Source organism: Vombatus ursinus, unplaced genomic scaffold, assembly GCF_900497805.2.
Source record: "Vombatus ursinus unplaced genomic scaffold, bare-nosed wombat genome assembly UNPS02014813.1, whole genome shotgun sequence".
Classification (NCBI taxonomy): domain Eukaryota; kingdom Metazoa; phylum Chordata; class Mammalia; order Diprotodontia; family Vombatidae; genus Vombatus; species Vombatus ursinus.
The window spans coordinates 4,882,602-4,899,931 of record NW_020954591.1 but is presented as its reverse complement, the minus strand read 5'-3'; positions in this window follow the sequence as shown (position 1 = coordinate 4,899,931).

Sequence of the window (17,330 nt, the reverse complement as noted above, 5' to 3'; positions counted from 1 at the left end):
GAGACCACTCTCAGGTAAAATTACCTTCCACCTTAATGATGGGATGGAGTATGAAGAAGTACAGTATCTTTAAAAGAAAAGTTGTTGAGTCAGCATTTCTGTGTTGGAATTCTAGGTAACAGTGTGACCACTGGCAAATCATGTCTGGGCCTTGGGTTTTCCCTCTAAAAAATCGGCATAATGATATATGTACTACCACTGTCGCAGGAATGTTGTGAGGAGAACCCTTCATATATCTTAAAGACTTATTTTATTATTTTTATTATTTTATTTTTTATTATTAATTATTATTTTATTATTAAAGGATACAGCTTTTGAGTGTAAAAAATACACAGATATTGAGGAACACTGGATCAGAGATGACACTAGAAATCTCCTTTCTTCCATCCCATTTGGCTTAAGGAAGCAGGCTGCCATCTGTACTGGCTAGAATAGCCACACAGTGCCACAGGAGGAAAGTGCAGCCCCTTCCCTATCACTATAGTTTTATTACATTACATTATTTAGCAGCATCCATAGACTTAAAGCTGCAAGGGATCTCATAGGTCATGTAGTCTGAAACCTCATTTTACAGATGGAAAAAAAGGTCTAGAGAGGTAAGGTGACTTGTCAAATGTCATACAGATGGGGCAGCTAGATGATGCAATGGCTAGAGCACCAGCCCTGGAGTCAGGAGGATCTGAGTTCAAATCTGACTTCCAACACTTACTAGCTGCATGACCCTGAGCAAGTAACTTAACCCTGAATGCCTCAAAAAAAAAAAAAAAAGTCATACAGATAGTAAATGGCAGAGCCAGGATTTGCCCAAGTTCACACAGCTAATAAGCCAGGATTCAAATGTACCTTGGACTCTGTTACCTTCAAATGGAGTCTAGTTATATAGAAGAGGGGTGGAGTGGGGTAACAGGGATAGTGGCCCTTCCATAAGGTGATGTAGGCACAGGTTCTGACTATATACTGTTCTTTCTTGGAGTCATGTAAGAGGCTTCTGTCAGGCAAACCAAAGATTCTACATTCTGGAGACCATACCATGGAATAGTGGAAAGAAATAAAGATGCTTGGTCTGAAGAAGAGGAGAATTAAAGGTAATATGAGAGCTGTTTTCACATTTTGGAAGATACTTGCTCTCCTTGGTCCCAGAGGGTAGAACTAGGCAGAGTGGATGGAAATTGCAGGGAGACAAATTTAAGTTTTATGTAAGGAAAACCTTGATCAAAATTAGAGCCATCTGAAAGCAGAGTGGACTACCTTGAGAGACAGTGGGCTTCTCCATTGTATGACCACCTGCTAGTATGTCAAAGGAAGAGTTTTGTTCTCTTACAAGATGGACTAGATGGTCTCTGGGGTTCCCTTCAACTCTGAGATTGAGTCAGTGATTAAGTGATTCTGTGATTCTCAAAATCATATACAGTCTGAACATAACCCCTGATAATAAGTCGACTGCGCTAACCAGTTAGCTAACACTCTACTCAACATACATGACATGGTTCCTTCCTTCAGAAGCTTATGTTTAAGGTTAATATGGCCCATAGATTGTATACATGTGCCACATGCATGCTCATACATTTTATGTGTAAACAATACACCATTTTTTCATAACTTATTTTTCTTCCCATTTTCTTTATTTTTTCCCATCATCTTTATTTGATGGACCCCTCCAGGTTGCCCATGTAGGTTCTTGAAACTAATGGTCATTACAATTTCTGAGGAAGCAGTGATTCATTCACCTTTCCAGGGAGAAGGCGATCCATCACATTTTGATAGGCTGGACAATCAAACTCTGGCTGTATTTATATGACATTAGAGAGTTGTTTTCTTGAGGAACCGCTATGCCAGCATCTTAATGATGAGGCTGATTTGTTCTGGCAAGATGTTTCAGTTAAGGGTGTCATGGAAACCAGTCTGCTCCACTGCCACTGAGGGCATTTTCAAGGAAAGAAATACTTTAGAATGTAATGTACTTCTACCCAATGCTATGTGAAGTACAATTTCACCACACTGAGGCAATGGAAAATTGTCTCCTTGAAACCTTATACTGGCCATGCCCTTCTCTGATGCCTAGTCCTTGAAGGAGTTTCAATCCTTTGCAGAAATAAAGGGATGAGGAAAACAGAAGGATGCCAGAGGTAAAGAAAGCATGTTTAAGCACAAAAAAGGAAATTAGAATGAACCACTAAGGGAGCTGTGTGGGTACAAGAGAATCATTGCCGGCTGAGGGTCCAGGTTATGCTATTGCCATAACAGAGAGAGAGAGAGAGAGAGAGAGAGAGAGAGAGAGAGAGAGAGATGCAAAAATGCAAAAAAGCAAACCATCATTTTGCTGACAATTATTTTTCTACTTATAATATTTGCCTGACTTAAACCATGTTGACCTCTCTGACTTTGGAAAATTGCTATGAACTCCTTCCCATTCTGCCTAGGCCTTGTATTCAGTTACCTGTGAACTCAAGGTGGACCCAGCTCAGCTTCTATTTACTCTCTCAGATCAGCACTTAGGCCACACTCCCATTTCCCAAGATAGTTCTCCTCCTCAGGCACTATTAATTGCCTGTAATTCTCAGCCTCTATTGGCCCTACCTCTTCTAGAGGTAGAAATATGGCAGTTTTCCCTTGTGTTCTAGTGGAAAATAAGTCCCATTGTTTTCCTTTTCCTTTCCTCCTTTCCCTCCCTCCTTTCCCCTTCCCCAAGTTCAGACAAATGAAAGACTGAGTCACTTGCTGCCCTGCAGGCCCTCCAACTGTACACATTGAAGTCAAAGGTCTATGTGTACAACAATTAGAACAGACATCTCTAGAGAGCTAGCTTCACCCTGGGGATCATTTTAAGCCTTGCTCAAACAAATAATTATTTCTAGAAGTGGGGAGAATTAGCCTCATGACTAGCTGTACAATGAACCCTCCAGATTGCTTCACTAGTAATTCCCAAGGTTTCTGCCTCAACACTGATATTTTTGTTCCTCCATTCTGGGGGCTCCCCAGAGCTCAGACCAAAGTAGCCTTTGTCATACTCTGCCTGATAGTAGGAAGATCCAGTCTTCCTACTGGATCCATACCTTATAGCCCAGGAAACATCTCCCATTGGACAATATGAAGGTCTTTTTCTAAGACCTCAAGTAGACTTCAATCAACTCTCATTCAATTCCAACCAGTCAAGCACCCATTTGGCATTCTAAAAAAGGTAAAGGACTTTGGCAAATTGAGCCAGCTTCTCCTTGAGCCTAAGAGAGGACTTTTCATGAGATACTCCTGTTATGTTAGATCAGTTTGGGGACAATCTAGTCAAGCCTATTGAAATAACCTTTGATCCACCTACTCTACATAATGGTCATAAAAGCCCAGAGCTTTCACTACTGGGGTCTTTCCTCACCATCTTAGGGTTGCTTAATTATCATCTCAAGACCCAAACCTGAGACCTCTCATCATAAATTAATGGTGTTCCCTCCACACCTGACTGGGTGGTACTCATTCAACAGGCCCTGGTCATACCTATGCCCCTTGGGAAAAGAGGAGACTGCTCTAACAATTACTATATGATACCCTTTACATAAGTTCCCCTGTATGGCCAGGTCTCTTAACAAGAAGATGATCCACCCTGGTAGTAGCCCTTCAAATCAATCAATAAAAATCATTAAGCACCTATTATGTGCTAGGCACTATGCTAAGCACTAGGGATACAAAAAGAGGCAAAAGACAGGAGCTTACAGTCAAATGGGGGAGATCACATGCAAACCAATATATAAAAACAAAATATATACAAGATAAGCAGGAAATGATTAACAGATGGAATGTATTGGAATTAAGAGGGTTTAGGGAAGAATTCCAGTTAAACATTTGATTTTAATTGGGATTTAAAGGAAGCTGGAGAGTTCGGTAGGCAGAGTAGGGGAACAAACATTACAGACATGGGAGTAAACCAGAAACAATGCCAGAGACAAGAAATAGAGTGTCATATTCAGGGACAGCCAGCATTGAGGGGCAAAGAAATAGGAGGTCAGGATGCAGAGAAGGGAAGGCAGAGGGAGAGGTCAAAAGTCAACAGATATGGTCAGATAAGGGGATTTCAGAATTCTTGAACATAGAAGCAATACATTTGTGGGTGATGGCAAGATCAAGGATGTGACTATCTTTGTGTGTGGCTGATATGGAGTGGAAGAGAAGGTCATGGGAAATGAGTAGGATGAGAAAATGAGTGTTTATGGTATTTGAGGGAAAGTCAATAAGTATGTTAGGTCCTCTAGTATGAGGGCAGGAGTTAGGGAGGGGAGAAAAGGTATGAGCCAGATATCAAAATCTTTGAGGAAGGAAGGGGAGTAACCTGGGGTCTGTAAACAACAGTTTCCAGGATATTGATTGGGTCATAGATACGAATAGCATGAACTTCAAAAACTGAGAGGTTACTAAGTGATGGAGGTAGGGGAAGAACCTGGAAGTAAAACAATGGAGAGTAAGAAGTATTACAACTCCCCTGCCTCAACCAATGAGCTAAGGAAAATAAGTAAAGGTAAAGCTAGTACTATAAAGAATGGTCAGGGAGACTATATCATTGGGGGAGCCATGTTTCAGCAGTAGATGAAAGGAGAGGAAGAGGCAAAGATTTAAGATGAAGGGAAATTTGTTGCCTATCAAACAGGCATTCCAGAGGGCACAGTAGAAGGATTAGGTTATGTTTGGTTGAAACTTTGGAGTACAGGGGTTGAGGGGAATGAGAACGAGGAATCAGATATTGGGAATGAGGAAGAGGGTTTATTAATAATCTACAAGAGTGTAGAGTCACTGGGATGTTATGGGCATAACCAGCTATGAGAATGTTCGTCATTGATTAGAGGAAGCCATTTCTCTTCCCAATGAAAGTTGGAAATCAGCTTAGACACAAGTGCAATATAAGATGGGAGATACACAGACGGCCAGATGAAAGGCCTCTTTTCACTACTGCTCTTCCCTCCAAAGGCTGGAGATTAGGCAGGAGAAGGGTGCAACTGTGATGGAAGTAAAACTTTCACAACAGGAGAAAGAAGTCCTATTCCTCACCAGATTTCCTCTTCCTCTTCTCTTAAAGGAGAGGCAGAGCAAGGAGTGTAAAGGCCTGAAGTCAGAGGGAGGCTGCTCACCTTTGCACTAAGGTTTTCAATCCCACTTGGGAGATTGGCTTGGCAGCAAGAGATGGAGGTTGCCTTGTGTTGGCACAGATGGAAGCCACTGTTTTGGGACAGATGGAAGATGACCAGCCAGGCCCTAGACAGCCTTCCCTTGGGGAAAATGCTGCATCCAGCAAGAGATGGAAGGCACAAGGCACTCCTGTGGTCTGAGAAACTATGGCTGGTCCTCTCACTGAGGTGGCCCCTGCCCCAGGTGTTTATGACTATGTGCTGAAGAAACCTGCTTGCTTTACCACCTTCCTGCCTCAGCACTTCTTGCTCCTTCCTATGGACCTCATGGGAATTCCCTTTGACCTACTTCACCTCTGGCACTTGGTTAGGCTGTTCCCCTCTCCTTTGATCCAAAGTGCAAAGCCAGAAAGGACCAGATGCCACGTCACAATAAATTAACCCAGGAGGTGAACACCAACCTGCCTATGATTGTTCAGAATTGAGCCCATATTGAACCACCCCATTGTTTACAGCCAAAGCAGTCCTTCCAGAATCTTCCCAGCCCACCTTTCAGGTGGTTAAAATGGAGTTAAAATGTAAATGAGATAATTATGCAACTTGGGGGTGCAAAGTCTGGCCCACCTTTACAACTAAGGTTGCAGATACATTCCCAATTCAGACCTATACACAGAACTAGACTACCTGCTACCATGGTTAAGAGTATGACAATATCACCCAGTCTTCATATATCCACAGACCTACTTATTTCTGACCCTAAAAGTCAAACTTTCATGCTGCTAACTCTTGCAAGTTCAATTTTTGTTGGTTCAGGGACTTCTATAAACATTGTGAATTCAAGTCTTGCTCAGTGTATGAGGGCCTCTGTAACCCTACACCTCCCTGGTAGCACTTCAAACAAGAGTTGAGTAAACAATTTCTTTTAACTCTGTAACCCAGTAGGCCAGGGTCCCACAGGCCTCTATGGAGAGGCATAGAAAATAACTCAGACTGAATATCACCCAAAACCCATTATTCCAAGCTGTGCTGAAATACCATCCACTAGCATTGTATGGACTTGGGGAAGGAGAAACTCCTGTTTCTCTTAAAAGCATTTCCTGGATGAAAAATAAGCTGTGTTCAGCTATGACTGACCTCTCAGAACCAAAAGCAGAGTCCCCTCTCCAGTACCAGGAATTCAGGAGCAATTTTAATACAAACAAGGTAAAGAAATTACTCTAACATAGGTATATAATTGTGTGATTAGCCTAATACTTGGAGTACCAACTCCAATCAGTCATAATAACATTGTTCTAGCCAAATATTGTAGCTCTCCTAAATATCCTGGAAAAGAACCAGTAGAAAGGATCCATTTGTCCAGACATCCTTCTCCCCTTGCAGAACCCCAGGACTATTTGTCAAGAAGACAAGCTGGGAGTTATACCCCTGCCAAAACCCAAGAACTCTAAATACCATCACCATCTATGACTGGTATGAACTATGACTGACACTTGACCCACTAGAACAACAATCTGGAGGCAATAATATTCATCAAATTGAACCTCGGTGGGATATACAATCTAACCTGGGAACAGGAAAACAAGAAATGGAAGACAGCCTTCACACTTGGCAAGATCTGTATAAATACCAGGTAACGCCCATCTGTTTGTGTTAAGCCTCCATGGTTTTCCAGAGTTAGATAAAATCAGTATTTGAATACCTGACCAAACCAGGAGTTATGGGGTGGTTTGTCTCAATGATAGCCTCACCTAAAGCTGTCACTTAAATTAAAGCAGTGGAAAAAGAACTGACATCAGAGTCAAGATCTGGGTTTGAGTCCTACTCTAACAAATACTGACTGTGGCATCCACCTCCACCCCAGTGCCCGCAGAGAGTAAGGAAGAGTTTGATGCCTCTAAATTTGAGGGCACTTTGGGCAAAGTCCCAGTTGCTCCTGCTAGTTCCATCTCTGTTCCTATCCCAAATGCATCAAACCATTCTAAATGGTATTAGACTCCATGAACAAGATGGCTGACTTCCTCTCCTGGCTTCATCTTCAGCTACAACCAAGGTCATACATCTGTTCATGAGAGAAATATTCCAGCTCCACAGTCTCACCCCTCACTTCATTTCTAAATGTGGTCTTCAATTTAAGGTTTTATCAATGGACTGTGGCACTTACAATCCTCCAGGGAAAGAACAAGCATTCAGAAGCAAGAGAGCTGGGTTCAAATCCTAACTCTGCTACTTATTAACTATGTAATATTGGTCAAACTCTTGAAGCTCCCCAAACCTTGGCTTCCTTACCGCCTGAAAAAGATAATAATACTTGTGCACTTACCTCACAAGACTGTTGGGAGCATCAAATGATATGTTTGCAAATCACTTTATTAACCTTCCATCTTTCACGTAAGTAGAAACAAGTAGAAAGTCGGATTGTGAAGCTGGATACTTCAGAATCATGTTTCTCCAAGTAATTTGGTGGAGCTCATTTTATAGTTGTTTTATGATGAATAAAAGATAAGGATATCCATTTGGGGAAGGTTCAGTTGTGGTAGCACAAAGACATTTTAAAAGTAATACTATAAACTAGGATGAGATATTCAGCATTGAGTTCAGGAAGGAGGCATTTGAGCAGAAGGGATATTTTTATAGAAGAGACCCCACAATTCTGAAAATCTTGTTGGAAAGTTCAGACTGCTATTGAGAAAAATAGCAGTATTAAAAAAGACAGTCTCAAGAAAGGGAAGACTTCTTGGTAAGAGCTATAGTTCTAATATTCCAAGTAATTAAGGCTACCACTGACTGCTAGTCTCACATTTGTCACTAAAGGTACATCAATCTCAAAGGACAAAAAGATCTCTTGTCCTGAAAGAAAAGTATTATGGACTGGACAATACTAGTTTCAAAATGATCAAGATGGTATTACCAGAATGGATTTGTTAAAAAGATAATGTTCAGAATTTTTTTCTTGAGAGATGAATTTGGACTGAAATGAAAGAATAGAAAAGAAAAGAACTATAGCAAGAAGTCAGCAGTAGTGGGCCACGGTTAGGAAGCCAGAAGAGATATAATAAACACTAAATCCCTCACCACTTTATTCACCAGATTCAACTTTTTGTTCAGTCTCCCCAAAAAAAGCCCCAAACTATTTTGATTTCACTAAACTTAATCCCAAACTCAAAGCTCCAGTTTATTAAAATAGCAACAACCAACATTCTATGAAGCAAATTCAAACTATTTCAACACTTCAGCCAAAGCCATTTTAATATGTTTAAGCAAATTATCCATCACAACTGTTGTTTGGGTTGCCTAGCAACAGAATGCATTGCCCAGCATAACCTCATTTCAGAGCCTCAGGAAATCAGTTCATTATTGGACAGCAAAAGCTATTTTCCTCCCTAAAAACATTTAAAAGAATGCATGAATTAGAAACACTGTATAAAATGATCAATTAAATTATCTTCTTCCCCACTACCACCACCCTTTTTTTGAAACACATTTGCATGTTTGAAAAAGGAATTAAATTCCCCCTGGTGGTTTCACATTCAACAAAACTGAATTTGCACATGTGTTTCCAGAAAGCTCTTTATTTACATGTATTTACATATTTCCAAAAAAAAAAAGTTTGAGGGAAGAATACTGCTGATTTGTCAATGTGGTTTGATTTCCTGTTCAGAATACTTGTTGTTCATCCTTCATTTTCAAAGAAGATCAATGACATCATGAATGAGTGGCATCTTGACTTGCACATGAATTGGATTTAAGTGAGGAAGTTGCACTAATCCCTGTCAGCCTCACTCTCTTCTTTCAGAGTCATTGAATTCCAGTGGCAAGAAAAAAGTCAGGATAACTGGCAACAGCCTGTGATGCATCTTCAATGTCTTACCAAGATTTATTTTTTGGGGGGAGGCTAGGCAATGGGGTTAAGTGACTTGCCCAGGGTCACACAGCTAATAAGTGTCAAGTGGCTGAGGCTGGATTTGAGCTCAGGTCCTCCTGACTCCAAGGTTGACTTTCTATCCACTGTACCACCTAGCTGCCCCTCTTACTAAGATGTGAGTGCTCCCCTCAGCTGCCTTTATCACTGTTGAAATAAATTGTTCTCTTCCATCCATTCCACCTAGAGAAGTCTTCACATGCTTGAGGTAGGCATAACCCTAACTTACCAATGGGTTTAAAACTTGTTGGCTACCCTCAACTTGATTTCACCCATCTGCCAAGATGGCTAATTGGGGTGTGGCTGCTGTTCATGCTACAGCTTCTTGGTGCTACAAGTGAGAGTTGGGTGACAGATAGACACCAAAAGTGTCTGAGCATCCCTGAAAAGAACTCAGTAAGCCCTCACACCAGAGGTGTTCATCCTCCTAGGTTTTTCTCAGTAGTATTCTCTACATTCAGTAGCAGGGATAACTTAGGGATGTCATGTCTGGTCATGAGATCATAGATTTAGTACAGGAAAATATTTTAGATGACCTAACCTCATCATTTTACAGATGAGGAAATTAAATCTCAGAGATGAAGTAACCTTGATAAAGATCATTCCGGTACTTTAAATACAGCAACTCTGACTTTAAATCTCTGACTTTAAATACAGCAACCTTTCCACTGAGCAATGAGAAGGGATATGTCAATATTTCAGTGACTCATTGTAGTATCATTGTCATGGGTACAGATGGAAACCTATCCATGACTTTCCATCCTGTCTTGTCCTTGTCCTTGACCTCTCCTAAATTCTACATGGGAGAGGGAAAGATTTTTTTCTTTTTCATCCCATAAAGTTGCCTGGATACCAACGGAGGATGTAGACTGGCAATCCATTATTTCTCCCTCTTTAATGGCCAGTCTACTTCCTCCCTTTACATGACCAGTTCTGTCACATCTTAGTCAGTCAATATTTATTAAGCATCTACTATGTGCCAAGCACTATTAAGCACTAGGAATGCAAAGAAAAATAAAAGATAATCTCTGCCCTCAAAGAGCCTATAATCTAATAGGGGAAATTTCTCCATTGGTGTCCTTATACCATTTGTCCTATGCAGTTCTTCATTGGTGTATGTAGCAACCTAGTCATACATAGCTAACATTGCTCTTTGGATGTTCCTGTAATTTTTTTTTATTTTTTGGAGACTGGCATTTCATGCCAGTGCTACTGCATCACTAAAATGCCTTTACGTCAGAAAGAAATTTGGTGTCAATAAATGAACAGTTTCTGTATCTGATCTGCTCCCATTCAGTTCTGGGCCCAGCTCCCTATCTATGAGCATGGTCTATTTAAGATATATGTGCTAAAGGACCAGTTCTATGGTTTATCTATCTATATGCCATTTTCCATCCACTTGGTTTGTCCTGTGTAGTGGGCAGGCTGAACTCTTTCGAGTAATTATTTATCTTATTTAGAAGTCTATGCAGGGTTCCACATGTTAATATAATCAGCGAATATCATCTATGAACAGGAATATTTGGAGCACCTAAAAGATCATGGAAAATATATGTGGACTTGCTTTATGTCTCACTCGATATTGATATGGTCATTGTGGACACAATGCTGGATTTGGAGTTAGAAAGACCTGAATTTGAATCCTGCCCCAAACATTTATTAACTATGTGGCCCTAGTCAACTCACTTAACTTCTCAAGTTGAGTGTCCTCATCTGTAACATGGGATGATAATAGCACTTCTTACACAAAGTCATTGTAAAGAACAAATTAGATAAGATATATCTCAAGTTTTTTACAAACCTTAAAGCACTCTATGGTATTGCTCTTAATGGTAATCAGAGAGCCATTAAACTCAGTTATCTCTCTTGTTTCAACTTTCAAGTAATCTTGTATGTATAAGGAAAATTGATCAGGGGAGTCTGTTCAACCTCATCAAGCAAGCAAGCAGCAAAGGTGTTTAATGTGCAGGGACTATGATTTCTAAGCAACTGGATGAGATTTCAGGGCATGAGCCTTTGTTTGGAAAAATCTTTGGGGCACCTCACTCAAAGAGAATAGAGGCACCTACATTGGCAAAGCAGATTTCCTAATCTGAGAATTTCCCATGCCAATGAAATTACAGGTCCAATTCTTATTCCCTAATAAATGGTGAGCCTAACTTGACTGGTCCTCAGAAAGTGGATAAAAGCTGGCACATGGACCCCATTGAAGACATTCCAGTGTAATACAACCTGGCAGAGCATTCACCTGCCAACCCAGCCTAGAGCATAGGGTTATCTCCGCAGTACAAGGCTTCAGAGGAGGACTTCATAAAGGATAAGAATGGAAGATCTTGTCATTTAGGAAGGTAGTATAGTGCAGTGGTATCAAACTCAAAAAGAAACAGAGGGCACTTACTCATACTTGAAGATTCCTACAGGCTGTATATTGACTTAGTGTTAAGGTGTAATGTTATTTGTGTATTATTGTAATTTTATTTATTTTGTTAAGTATTCCCCAGTTACATTTTAATCTGGTTTGGGCTCTATTCAAGAGTGGGGTGGGCTACATGCAGCCAGCAGGCAGCATGTCCGACCCCTCTGGTCAATTATATACTGGATTAGGAGTCAGGAGTTTCCAGTTCATATTCAGCCTTTAACTAGTTATATGAACATGCATTGGTCTTTGTGACATGTGCTCTTTATGATGGACTGAGAAGATCTATATCTGTTTAATTCTTTGACTTGTATACTCAGAGACTAACAGAGGTGGGTAACTTACAGCATTGAAGCCAAATGTGGCCTTCTAGGTCCTCAAGTGTGGCCCTTTGACTGAATCCAAACTTCACAGAACAAATCCCCATAATAAAAGGATTTGTTCTGTAAAACTTGAACTCAGTCAAAAGGCCTCACCCAAGGACCTAGAAAGCCACAGGTCCCCCACTCTAGCACAATGCTTGGCATACAGCAAGTGTTTAGCAAATTCTCATTTATTGATTCATTAACTATGCCCATCACATGTTTTTCTAGTCTTCTTTGCCATTTTAATTCTTCTGACATCATGGTGATTCAGAATTTTTCATATAGCATCAGTGCAAGAATAAGAATTAAAGCAATAGGTTTTGATAACAAGTAGTATGGATGCACTAAACACATTCCACAGGGTCCTAGATGTAACCTAGCTCCCAGCTGGATCTTGTATAGCTCAATTATTAGCCCAGGTAATTCTTAATCTTCAGGTCTCATTCAAGATGTGTGTGTGTGTGTGTGTGTGTGTGTGTGTGTGTGTGTGTGTGTGTGTGTGTGTGTGCAATGATAAGGAGAGAGAGAGAGAGAGAGAGAGAGAGAGAACTACTACCCATTTAGTGGCATTTATACTCTGGGGAAAATTTTCTTTTTCATCTACTTTGTTTTTCCACTGCAGATGTTGAAGCTAATCTTTTTTGTATCACTATATAGTTCACTGAAGAGATATTGGAGTTTTGGGGGACTCAATGCAATTAATATAATGTCACATAATATCATTTGTGAATAAATGCATTTGAGGAAAGACCTCATCAGTACTAAGAAACTCTTGTGTATTTGTGTTTGCCTAGAAAACCTTTCCTGGTACTGGCAAATTCCTTAAGTGATCACCTACACTAAAGTTCTTCTCCAATGCCCAAGCATAACAAGATAACAAGCATGTGTTTCTGGACTCTTACAGGTTATATAGGTAAGTGAAGCACTAGCACTGGCAGACCTTTAACAAAGTGGAAAGGTTTGGAGTACCAGCCAAGTGACAAGTTTTGTCTGTCATCTAAGGACAAGACTAGTTCATTTGGAAAGAGTCATCATCAGAAGGTTGCTACTAGGGATGAATTTTTTGGACATGAAAAATAATGAGACAAAAGCATGAAATGGCTACTGGTCCTCTATAATTCCCTTGAACTCTCCATACTTGTGGTGATAGAATGATTGAAAAGAAGGTAAAAGATACTAAAATACACCGTGCTTTGACTACTTGAAATCATTTATTTAACTCCAAGTACTTTTAACATGCATTCTTGGCCCAATAACCAAAGAGCTATTACACAAATGTATTGACCAAACCACATCCACTTTGACAGTTTTATAAATGAATCCAGAAGACACAAAGAGGTTGCAGCAAAGTAAAAGGTGGATTGGAAGATTCTATTTGCGCAGACAAATTCCTCTTAATTCTAGTGCCTTCCCTCTTTTAATTATTTCCTATTTATGTGTAAATGCTTATTTGTACACATTTGTTTAGTCATTTTCAGTCATGTCTGACTCTTTGTGGCCCTTTTTGAGGCTTTCTCTGCAAAGATACTGGAGTGGTTTGCCTTTCCTTCTCCAGCTCATTTAGAGATGAGGAAACTGAGGTAAATACTTAAATGATTTGCCCAAGGTCACACAGCTAACAGCTAGGTGATGAAATGGATAGAATGGTGGGCCTAAAGTCAGAAAGTCTCATCTTCCTAGCTCAAATCTGGTCTCACTTACTAGCTGTATCATGAAGAGTTGGATCCAATTGAAATGACTGAACAATAAAACATATTTGTTTACTTTGTGTCTTCTCTATTAGATTGTGAGCTCTTTGGGGGTAAGGACTGTCTTTTGCCTTTTTTTATACCCTGTGCTTAGCACAATGCTTAGTATATAGTAGGCACTTAATAAATTCTTATTGACTGGCTATCTGAAGTAAAGGAATTGCTAGGGTCAGAATCATTCAGAGGCAACAAGAAACATCATTTTATGGGAAATTGGGTCTTCTCATCTTGTGATACTCATAATGAGAGGCAGTATGCTGCAGTAGACTGAGCACTGCCAATGAAATCAATAAGATCTGAGTTCAAACCTCCAGATCTTTACTAACTGTGTGATCCTCTGTGCCTCCATTTCCCCAGGTATAACTGCTCAGGAGGTTAAGCTAGATGACTTCTCAGGTGCCTTTGAGATTTAAATCAATGATCCAATCATCAAATAAATGATACACATGTCAACATCAACTACACAGAACAAAGTAGTAGATAAAGTCTATGAAGATTTAGCTAAGGTCCTATATATTCCATCAATACCATCTCTTGATTCTCAGAGACTTCATTGGGCACATAGTGAGGAGAGGGAGGGAATCTAATTTGGATAATACAGCTTGAGAATGGAGTCAGAAGTCTAGCTCACCCACCAAATCTCCTTGACAAAGATCGGGCTGGTGGCATATGAGTTAAGGCCCCTTTTCCCTTTGTAGTGGGAAGGTAGACATGAGGCAATTTCTGATACTCCCAAGGGAAACCTTGGGTAGAGGCATTTGCCAAAGAGTGTAATTACTGAGATGTTAACAGGGAAGTTAACTGAGGATGAATTACAAAGTAATTTCACAACTCTGTAAGAATAAGCCAGGATCACAAAAGTTCAGAATGAGCTAAGCCAATCAAAGAATTCTGAAGACAACAAAATGGGCTTTTAAAAAAATTTTGTCCGGGCAGCTAGGTGGCGCAGTGGATAGCACACTGGCCCTAGAGTCAGGAGGATTGAGTTCAAATCTGATCTCAGACCAGAAACTTGACATTTACTAACTGTGTGACCCTGGGCAAGTCACTTAACACCCAGTTGCCTCACAAAAAAAAGTAAAAAAATTTTGTTGAAAGCAAGTGCACAGTCAGAAATAGGATAACATCACTGTTCTAAATTAATAAAATGATGGTAGACAACAGAAAGAAGGCAGAACTATTCAATTATTGTTCTGTTTCAGATTTTTTTTCCTACTAAGAAGCACACTTTTCAGACTGGAGAGGATATATCAAAATAACTAATAGGGAATTGACACCTGATTAAAGTGAGGAGATCACCATGCACAAATAAGCAATATGCCAGGGTACTGAAACATTTGGCAGGAATGATTATTGAGCCATTCTTTGGTGACCTTTTTAAGGAGTCTTAGAGAATACCAGAGAGGCTAGGACTGGAGATAAGCAATTTTTTTCAATTTTCCCAAAAAAAAAGGGAAGAGAGAGGCATCTTCAAACTATAGGCAAGTGATCTTAAAATTATTAGCAAAATTTGATTGGATCAAGATGAACGAAAAGTAATTTATTAAGATCTTACTATATGCCAGGCACTATACTAATTGCTGGGGTTACAAATACAAGCAATCAACATAATCATCACAGAGAGACCTGGTTCTGAGCAAGATAAAGTAAAAGCTCACCTATCAGAGCCCAGGACCACAGAGAGAATATAAGATCCATTAAGAGGTAGCATGGTCTGGAAACATCTGAGAAAAGTCTTAGTAGCTAGGCAAACAAGCTAACTGTTCCTCTGGGAGATTTTAAATAGCAGATAAATTTCATCAGTTATTTAGCCCAGGGGGGTCCAGTCTAGACAAAAAATAGTCTAGTGACAAAGGCATTTCACACAGGAATGATGAAAAAGAGTTTTTCTTTCTCTTCCTCTCTCTCTCTCTCTCTCTCTCTCTCTCTCTCTCTCTCTCTCTTCCTTCCTCCCTCCATGTGTGTGTTCTTCATGCTCAGGTGGCCTTTGGTGTCCAAGAGATTATGGAGTCCCATCAGAAGTCTCTCCAGTCACCACAGTCAGTAGCAAAGTCCACTGGAGTTAGTAGAAGTAACTATAGGGGTTGGGAGGTAACCAAGCAGCAACACTGAAATGGACATGCCAAGGCACTAATCCTCACAGCCCAATATAGAACTAATCCTGAGGGAAATTTAATGAAGACTCCATAAAAAGGAGAAAAGGAGTCTAGTAAGCAAGACTCCTGAGTTTGCACTTTGGCTGTAGATATTCTTTATGCATGAATTTGCCAACACCATACTCTAAGTTTGAGCCTACTATCTCCAGGGTGTGTGTGCAGAAGAAGAATGCATCCCTTCTTTAGTCAAAAAATTTTGTACCTACTGCTCTTACTTATTGTTCTTGTTGTTTGTCTTTCATACTCAAAGAGGACCAATGACATCATGATGTTGGGGTCAAGGTACAGTGTGTTTGCCCGTGGCTGATCAGTCCAACATGAGCTCAGAAGGTTCTGCCCCACAGGTCAGGTACAAATAGTTCATTTGAACATTCAGGATGGAGATGTCTCTAGATTTGCCTATCTCATGTTTCCTTTGCGCTACTGTGATTCTGCTTTGTTCATAGAGCACAGTGCCTTCTTTAGTGTGAACATACCCTTTTCTATAAATTATTTGAGGCTACTAACTAATAATCAATGGGGAACACATTGATAGGGGCTCATGAGGAATAATATTAGAAACCCTAACCCTTCATGGTTAGAAGGAAAGCAGCAACCACCCCACTGGAAATCAACCCACCAATGGGAACAGAATTTGTCAGAAAGTAACCCAGAAAAATTCTACAGATCATAGGACAGAATCACAGATATATAGCTGGTCTTCTACTCTCATCTCCTCATTTTATGGATGAAAAAACTGAGATTGAGGAGGTTAAGTTACTTGCCTAAGGCTGCACAGGTAATAAATATCAAAGTTGAGATATGAATCCAGGATCTCTGATGCTTGGGCCACTCCTTCCCACTGCACCATGAAAAATGCAGGTTGTTAATTAATACGTGTATATGGCCTGTGCTTCTCAGCATCAGTGTATATGAAAAAAGATCATAGAGAGACCAAGATGACAGATGATAATATAGATAGACAGACCAGTCAGCCCACAGACAATGAGTTGGTCCCAGAATTGATTAAGAAGACAACCTCAAAGTAGATCACATTTGGGTAAGTGAATGTCAATCTTTACCACATCTTTTACACCCATAGTCTCCCAGGAATGATCATATGGCTATAAATCCTGGAAGATCATGATATCAGAAGAACAAAAATTAGAAGTAACCAAAAAGTCCATTGAAATATGCATTATAGGCACGAGCGGTATTCAGCAAGTTACCAACAATGTCTCAATTTGAGTATAAAATAAGATTTAGAGGACTTACATGACTAGCTTACATGGAGTGGACTAGTCATGTAATAGGAACTGAAAGCAATATATGGACCATCCACAAGATACATTGGTTCTCCCAAGATGTAAAGAAATACTTGTTGGCTGCTTGGCTGGCTCCACATGTGCTATATGGATTCTCTATGGAAGATTTATGAAAAAAACATGGACAAAACTCTGCAAATGAAAAGAGTTAGCTGTGCATGGATGAGAGAAATACACATACATTTGAAATAATGACACCATTGAAGTAAGATCAATCAAATAAATAAATAAAAGGATGAAAGGATAGATAGATAGATAGATGATAGATAGATAGATAGATAGATAGATAGATAGATAGATAGATAGATAGATAGATA